General features: G+C 37.9%; 1 long non-coding RNA gene across 1 annotated transcript; it reads left to right on the top strand.

Moving 5' to 3' along the window:
• Positions 1 to 317: 317 nt before the first annotated feature.
• LOC122991012 lies at positions 318 to 2,589 on the top strand. Its single transcript, XR_006405510.1, has 3 exons — positions 318 to 1,007; positions 1,981 to 2,167; positions 2,290 to 2,589. It is a non-coding gene; the product is annotated as an uncharacterized LOC122991012 (long non-coding RNA).
• Positions 2,590 to 7,276: the final 4,687 nt, after the last annotated feature.

Raw genomic sequence — 7,276 nt, 5'->3', positions numbered from 1 at the left:
TCTCAATGTGGACACTCAAGACACATATTAAAACCAGGTGTAAATGTAATCAGGTTAAATAATATCTATATACAATCTCGATACAAGACACATTTTAATGTAAGGTGTAAAGGGACTCAGTGTGAATGCAATGTGTCCTGGACCACTTTAAAGGACCGCCTACTCAACTGACGTCCTCTCTATTTTCCAGCAGACTAGGCACGGGAAGTGCATTGCTGCCTCCTGGTCCGTGTACCCTTTGTTGAATGCTGTGTTCAACTTGTCCCAACAATATTTGCTGCAGTGACATTACTGTGCGCATAAAAATGTTTACTGAAACAACAATTACTGAAAGCAGCCTCTAATTTTTGAAGTAAATCATTAAAGAAAACGTACATCAATACAATAAAGAAATCACCTGGGAAGCTTGCCCTGCTAGACATTTTGATATTTAATTTGTCTGATTTGTGTGACCCAGAAATTACTGACTTCTCTGTGTGTTGCACTTGATAGGCTTGCAGCAAATTCACCTACAGTTCAGTGTTAAAGAGGCCTGAAAAACCAGAATCACACCGTGGTTGTATGTCAATGAATTGGTATTTTTTTGAGTATTTTAGTACCAACACCATGGCTGCACAGGAACCATATGCATATTTAATTCAAGACTCATTTGGAACTGGCAAGACGCATGCAGAGATTTCCACCTCACTGCAGCAGATGGGTATCCAGTGATACTCTGAAATAAGAGTTAGAAGATTCTGTGTTCAGCACACCCTTAAGCAAAAAAGACATATTGGACAAAGAACTGGAGAGGGCTGTGATTGGATCAATACATGAGATAAGTTTTCATTTTGGTTTTCACATTTTATATCCTGCCTATCTTTCAAACGTTAGCAAATGGCTATATTTTTCTTAACAGATGGGCCCATCTTATGGCTGTAGGTTCATGAGGAATGCGTGCACGAGAATGTCAAGTTGGATAAATCCTAAGAGTGATTCATCAGCCATACCATGAATTCCGATGCCAGGTAAGTATTATGCTAAGAATTCAGTGAAACAATAAGTATATTGTTATGTAGGCTAATAATAATAATAACAATAACCATGTTGATGTACATCACCTTTAGAAATAGCTTAAATATACTGTATTTAGTGGAACTTAAAGCAACAAGAATATTATAACCAGCCCATGTATTTAGGAATTCCCTTCTTGTAAACACGTTTTGTGAGTATTGTGGGCTAATGTGACAAAGATAGAAGCCTGCATTGATCATAATATTTCAATTTTCTTCAGTGTGCTTGTAATCTAGATCCAGGCCCTTATCATGTTGAATATATGGGCCATAAACTTCATATTGATCAAAATGAGAAGCTTGGGATGTTCAGAGTGACACATGTCTTGGAAGTTGATGGCTATGGCAGCAAAACTGATGCCAATGCCAGTGAAAAAGAACCTTGTGATTTATGAGGAAGTTTAAAGGTGACCAATGTTATCATAATCTTGTCATAATCTTTTCTGTGCTATGCATATTGTCTTTTCATTGAATATAATGCCTTTTTCTTATTGGATCAGTTAAGTTCCGTGCAGCCATATGCACATGTACACATTTTATTCCAAATCTACAGTTGTCAACCATGGGACACGGGACCAACTGAAGGTCAACCAGGGACTTTTAAATGTGCCTGTACATGCAATAGAAACTGTCAAGACACATAAACAACCTTAGCAGGCCACCATACCTCCAAACAACATCAACAAGGGTTAGGTTTTTGTAATACTGAAAAACTGTACAACTAATATAATCAAACATAAAGAAAGAAAGAAAGAAAGAGAGAGAGAAAGAAAGACTCTGACCAATTATTTCTTCTGAAACATAAGGACTGAAAGCATTTTAAATGGGAAATCATTTTCCTTGCATAAGAAACTGCTCTATAATTTACTATTACATTTTCTGCAGTTGTATTTTCATACCATCTGAAAACATGTTTTGTGGTCAACAGAATCTTCGAGTGGTTAACAATCTAGCAAACTACCCATTGAAACAGGCCCTGGTACATCTGTTGGATCAAGAAGTCATCAACATGGAGGAAAATATGACTTAATTTTGTATCTCAAACCTGACATGTCAAGTAAGCCAAATTGGACTAGGCAGAGAGGTGCAATAATGGAATGTGCACAGGATCCCAAGTATGTTAAACTGAATATGTACAACACTTAAGAAGCAATGGTTATTTTTTTACATTCTAGCCACATACAACATAAATGGCATTGCTTTGTCAATTATTCATTACCATGATTCCTTCTCTTAGGCCGTGGGATACTATCATTGAACTCGCAGCAGGTGGCTGTCCAGCTAAAATCTTGGAGGAGCTGCCGCCCAGTGCCTCTGTTATGACAAACATGTATGAGCAAGATCTGGGATCCTTGTTGACTTGGGTGTCAGTTAATGGAACTGACCCCTTTTCATCTGATGAGGATAGATGTCACGCAGAACAGGATTTTGCAGAGAACTACCCTGACATCTCTCTTCTTTTTAATTATGTGGTAAACAATTACTATTCTCCTTTCCAAGATGCCTTGTTGTTCATCATGAGTGTAACCCAATGATATGTCTGAAAAAAGTAACTGATACGCTGAGGTGTTTTTTCCCAATCAGTTGTGTTGTTGAGTAGCTAGGTAAACAGACTGCTATGTGCTCTGCGATAGCAGTCTTAAAAAACCTGTGAACTGTTGCTCTGCAGGTTGGAATTTGGAAACTCATAAACTAGTATTTCAAATCCAGACAGTTTTATGCACAATGTTACCTACTGTTACCTCCATTGATCCGGTAATCTCTAATGTGTTATTCAGAATTATTTTTGATTAACACATTAATCAAAATCAAAATCCATAAATAATTTTAATCTCAGCGACTCCAACTCTCATGCAAAGCCCATACAATAGATAACATCCCAGAAACTGGACAGAGAATTCATTGCACCTACACCAAAATGAAGGTTGTGAATCAGTCAAGTCAATGTTGTGTCTGAGATTCTCTATAAAGTCTTTAACTGGAACAATATGTGACTATTTGTACTGGGGCCTGTATTGTCAAAACATCGTACAGATAAAAGTTACTACTCACTTCAATCAATCAGCATCAATTTAGGAAAACATCCATTCAAATATGCAACCATAATAATGTGCAAAAAATGCAAATCCAGTTTAAGTACCTCAGTCTCCTCTTTTTACTTGCTTGTAACTGCAGGAAGTCTTCTTTCTTCACAGCAAATACTTTCCTTGCATTTTGCTTCCAAAATGCTGATCCTGTGTAGAAGATAGTTGTGCAAATGGTGTAACACGTCTCTGGAGATGGGGTGGTTTCCTTGAAATCAGAAAGTTTCAAGGGGTTCAAGGGTGACATAATGTTGAAACCTTAAGGTCTCAAGAGACCACTGGGCAATTACTCCTTATACAATTGTAGTACCTCTATTCTGAATTAGAAAGGATAGATATCCCTCAGTTACCTAGGCTCTGAGCATTACAGTTGACAAGACTCACAAGGATACATTGCTTTTAAAACAAAACACTTGGCAGGTTTATTGCACAATCTCTGCAACACATTCACAAAAATGTAGAACTCTTTTGTTTTAGGAAAAATAGAAAAACTAAATAAATATTCTTTTGGTTTGTCTTTGGAAAAAATAAAGAGAGTCAATCTATAAAATAAAACACCTCTAAGCATTCCTTTTCTGGAATCCAGTATCTGAAATCCTGCAAATGCAAATGAGTTCAGTCACTCTGCAGAATGGAGTCTGTTTGACTAGAGACAATGGTTTGCATTGAGAAAACCAAATGATGGTAAAAGCTTAAACAATGGCATTTTCACATTTCTTTTCTTGTAATAAGTGATATTCCTTAAATGGTTAATTAGCTTTTATCTTAAACATATGATGAACTGTAGGTTATTCCTTCAACAACATGGAATGAATGCATTATTTTTCTATTAGTACTTCAGTAAAACACATTAAGAACACAGTAACTTAGCTAAATGCTCTGTAGCACACAGAATGAGCCAAATGCAATACGTAAACATTTCACAGTACTCTCACATTACTCCGATTGGTTTTGGTAATAGTATGTGAACTTTACACCTAATATTGTTCACTGATAATATCCCACTCATTGTAGCTAACAAGATGGCAAGCTAATGGGCTTGTTCAGACAAAGGAAACCCACCGGAGTTCTCAGCGGGAAAAAAACACAAAAAAAACCCAACACAGAATCCGGGCTCTCACAATGCAGTACTTGAGTTACTAATAAAAGTCTATCTTATCAACAACTCAAGATAAGAATTGACCAAATATCTTGATCAAGCGGGTAGCTCCAGGTCTGAAAAGTAAAGCCAATGTGGAAGTGTCTTAAATCTACATTCTTTCTAATGGCCATCAGGGGGCGACTCCACTGGCTCCGAAAAGAAGACTGATTGTATAGAGGTCTATGAGAAAATGAGTCTACTTCTCACTTGATTTATTTCCTCAATAAACACTTTCCTGATGAATGTATGGTCTCAATCGCTAGTTTCAAGTGTTCTCCAACACAGCATGATGTTCATTTTGTAAATTGTGGTCCCATTTAATTTAAATTTTACGATAAAACATGGTATGCTTTAGGATGTGGCTATGTTGTGATTGACAAGTCACTACTATGGCAACAACGTTGGTTAGGTAACATCAACATGGCGTAACCCCAGATTCACAGAGTATAGGTGTAGCCGTAGCCATCGGTATTTTAGTGTGTTTTCAGTTCATGAAAGTTAATTGTAACATTTTGGTTGCCTAAAAAAGTCTTGTTCAGCGTTTGGTTGTACTAAAAGACCTTCTAAAGAGTCGGTGTTGAGTTTTTCCAGTAAGTATATTTTGTTTTAATAGTTTTAAGCCTGTTTTTCATTATCAAATTAAGTCTGTTTTTCATTATCAAAGTTAACCATAAACAATAAATGCAACATGCTAACCAAGCTAGCAGCCAGCGTTAGGCTCAGCTCCACCCTCTCATCCAAATATGGTCACTTCTCATCACTTCTGGCTCCAAAAGCCAAGATGTCAATGGTGAAAATGTCAAACTCGAGGCTTCAAAATAACAGTTGCATATGAGGAGTGAAAGGTTTATTTGGTCTCCTTTATTTTTGCCATGGTGGCTCTTGGAATTGTAGAACCTCTTGGAGCAGAACCAGCAGCAGCGCTGAGTGGGTGGTGGAAAGAAAAGCAGATAGGGTTGTGTGCTACTGGCACACTAGATGAGTCCTCCACGCTGATATTCTTGCTGTGCACTTCGTAATGCCCCCTTACTATGAGGTCTAAAGGGCTAAAATCACAGTCAGTCCCAAGAAATAAAGCTACATTGCTTTCATCGTTGATGTAGAGAATGGGGCCATGTACCTTTACAAATATGAACAGTGAGAGAAGGAGTAAACTAAAAAGTTAGAGGTCATAAAATAACATATGGCTGTGCAATTTTACAGAATAAATATGACGTATTTTTAGACAAAACTATAATACCTGGAAGATCCTACCATTTATTTCATTTGTCATATTGTCTCCCTTGAGAGTTAAGTGTTTAGTTCCTCTGAACAAGATAAAACTCTCCATGTTAGTTTGTTAAGGCTAGCAAAACTGAATCAAACTTATGAGACAGTTTTCAAGTCACACAAATCAGACAAATTAAATATAAGAATGAAGTTGGGCCCATGGTCCCTTTTTTTAATTTCCTATTTTTGGTCTGAGCATGAAATTATTTTATTTTTCGGTATCGAACTCATAAATAAAAAGCAAAATAACAAATCATTTTTTCATTTCCCAATTTTGGAACCTCAGTTGAATATGAAAAGAACAAATGATACCAGGATTGTTTTGGTTTAATTTCTATTCCAATTGCTGATTTGAAGACATAAATGGGAAAAGCATGAGGATTTACATTTTTTTAAATTCACACAAAAAATGTAAAAACAAAATAATGCAATGTATATATGTTTATCCTGTTATCAAACAAATTGAATACAGCTTTGGATGGAGGGTACACGGACTGTTCCCACCCATTAAACATGGAAATGGGGTACAAGTTTAGTTACATATAGAGGGGGAAGTGGTCACTCAAGATGCATATGGAGATGTATTGTGATGTCAACTGTGAACTGACGTACTTAGAGCTGTCCTTTTATGATTGTATCATCCAAGATGCATGTTAATGCCAGGTGTAAACCAAGCCTTCATCCAGGCTCTGATGTCTCTCATGATTAAAGCTCTCTTTAGGCGGGGGCTTAAGTGGCTCTCTTTCAAGGTTTCTGCCGTGCTGTGTCATGCCTTCCTCTTGTTTTGATTCCTCTCGTCTCTTGTCCTTGGCAAAGGGAACAGATGGGTGACGCAGGAAGTAAAATAGGTTAGAGATGAACAATTTTACTCCTGACTTGTTAAGGCAAAGTCCATCTGCCTTAAAAAGATGTCTGCAGCCTCAGAAAAAGTTTTGTCAATAAAGTACACTGAATGGATGGTACATACATTTGAGAACCACATGTTCAGTGCCAACAATCTGCTGAATCTCTCAGCTCCTCTTCTGACTGGTGGTAGAGGGCCACTGATACACACCTCACCATTTAAAGAGCTGACTGTGATCAACAGATCAATTAAGTTTCATTTCAGTACTTCAGACTGTTGTCTCACAACATCATTGGTCCTTCTGTGCACTGTGATATTTTTCACAGTTGGATGTGCAGCCATGATAGGCAGGATTCTCTCAGTCATTTCAGAGACCATATCCTTGGGATACTTGGGAGTATTTTGGTGTTTTTACTGCACATGATTCCTACATCTCTTACAGCAAAGTCACCCACAATCAGAGTTTGAAGCCCAGTCGTTTTCCCTGTAGCCTTTTACTTTCTGAGTTACTCTCAGTTCTTACCCTGCTGTGTGAAGATGAGAGGTTATCCAGGTCATCAGACGGATATCCAGGGTCCTACAACAATGTAGCAAATCTGTTCTCCAGTTGCACACTTGGTTGTCGGGGAGGTTTGTTGTTAGTTCTCCCTTTCGCAGCTGTCCACAGCTGTGTCCTACTAAGAACAGAGGTTGAAGGATGATAATGCAGGCCAGCTGGTCGCATCACAAATCTCAGGACACTGGGCTCTGCCTGTTACTCTGAGTTTACTCTTAGGCTTTGCGCCAAGAGAGATTGAGGGAGGACTACCACTTGTACCAGTACACAGCCCTACTGTTTCTTGGTAGCCTTGTTTCAGACAGATATTAGTGTTGCATCAAAAAACGT

The sequence above is a fragment of the Thunnus albacares genome, chromosome 10 (genome assembly GCF_914725855.1).
Source record: "Thunnus albacares chromosome 10, fThuAlb1.1, whole genome shotgun sequence".
Classification (NCBI taxonomy): Eukaryota; Metazoa; Chordata; class Actinopteri; order Scombriformes; family Scombridae; genus Thunnus; species Thunnus albacares.
This window is presented reverse-complemented; position numbering and strand designations above follow the sequence as displayed.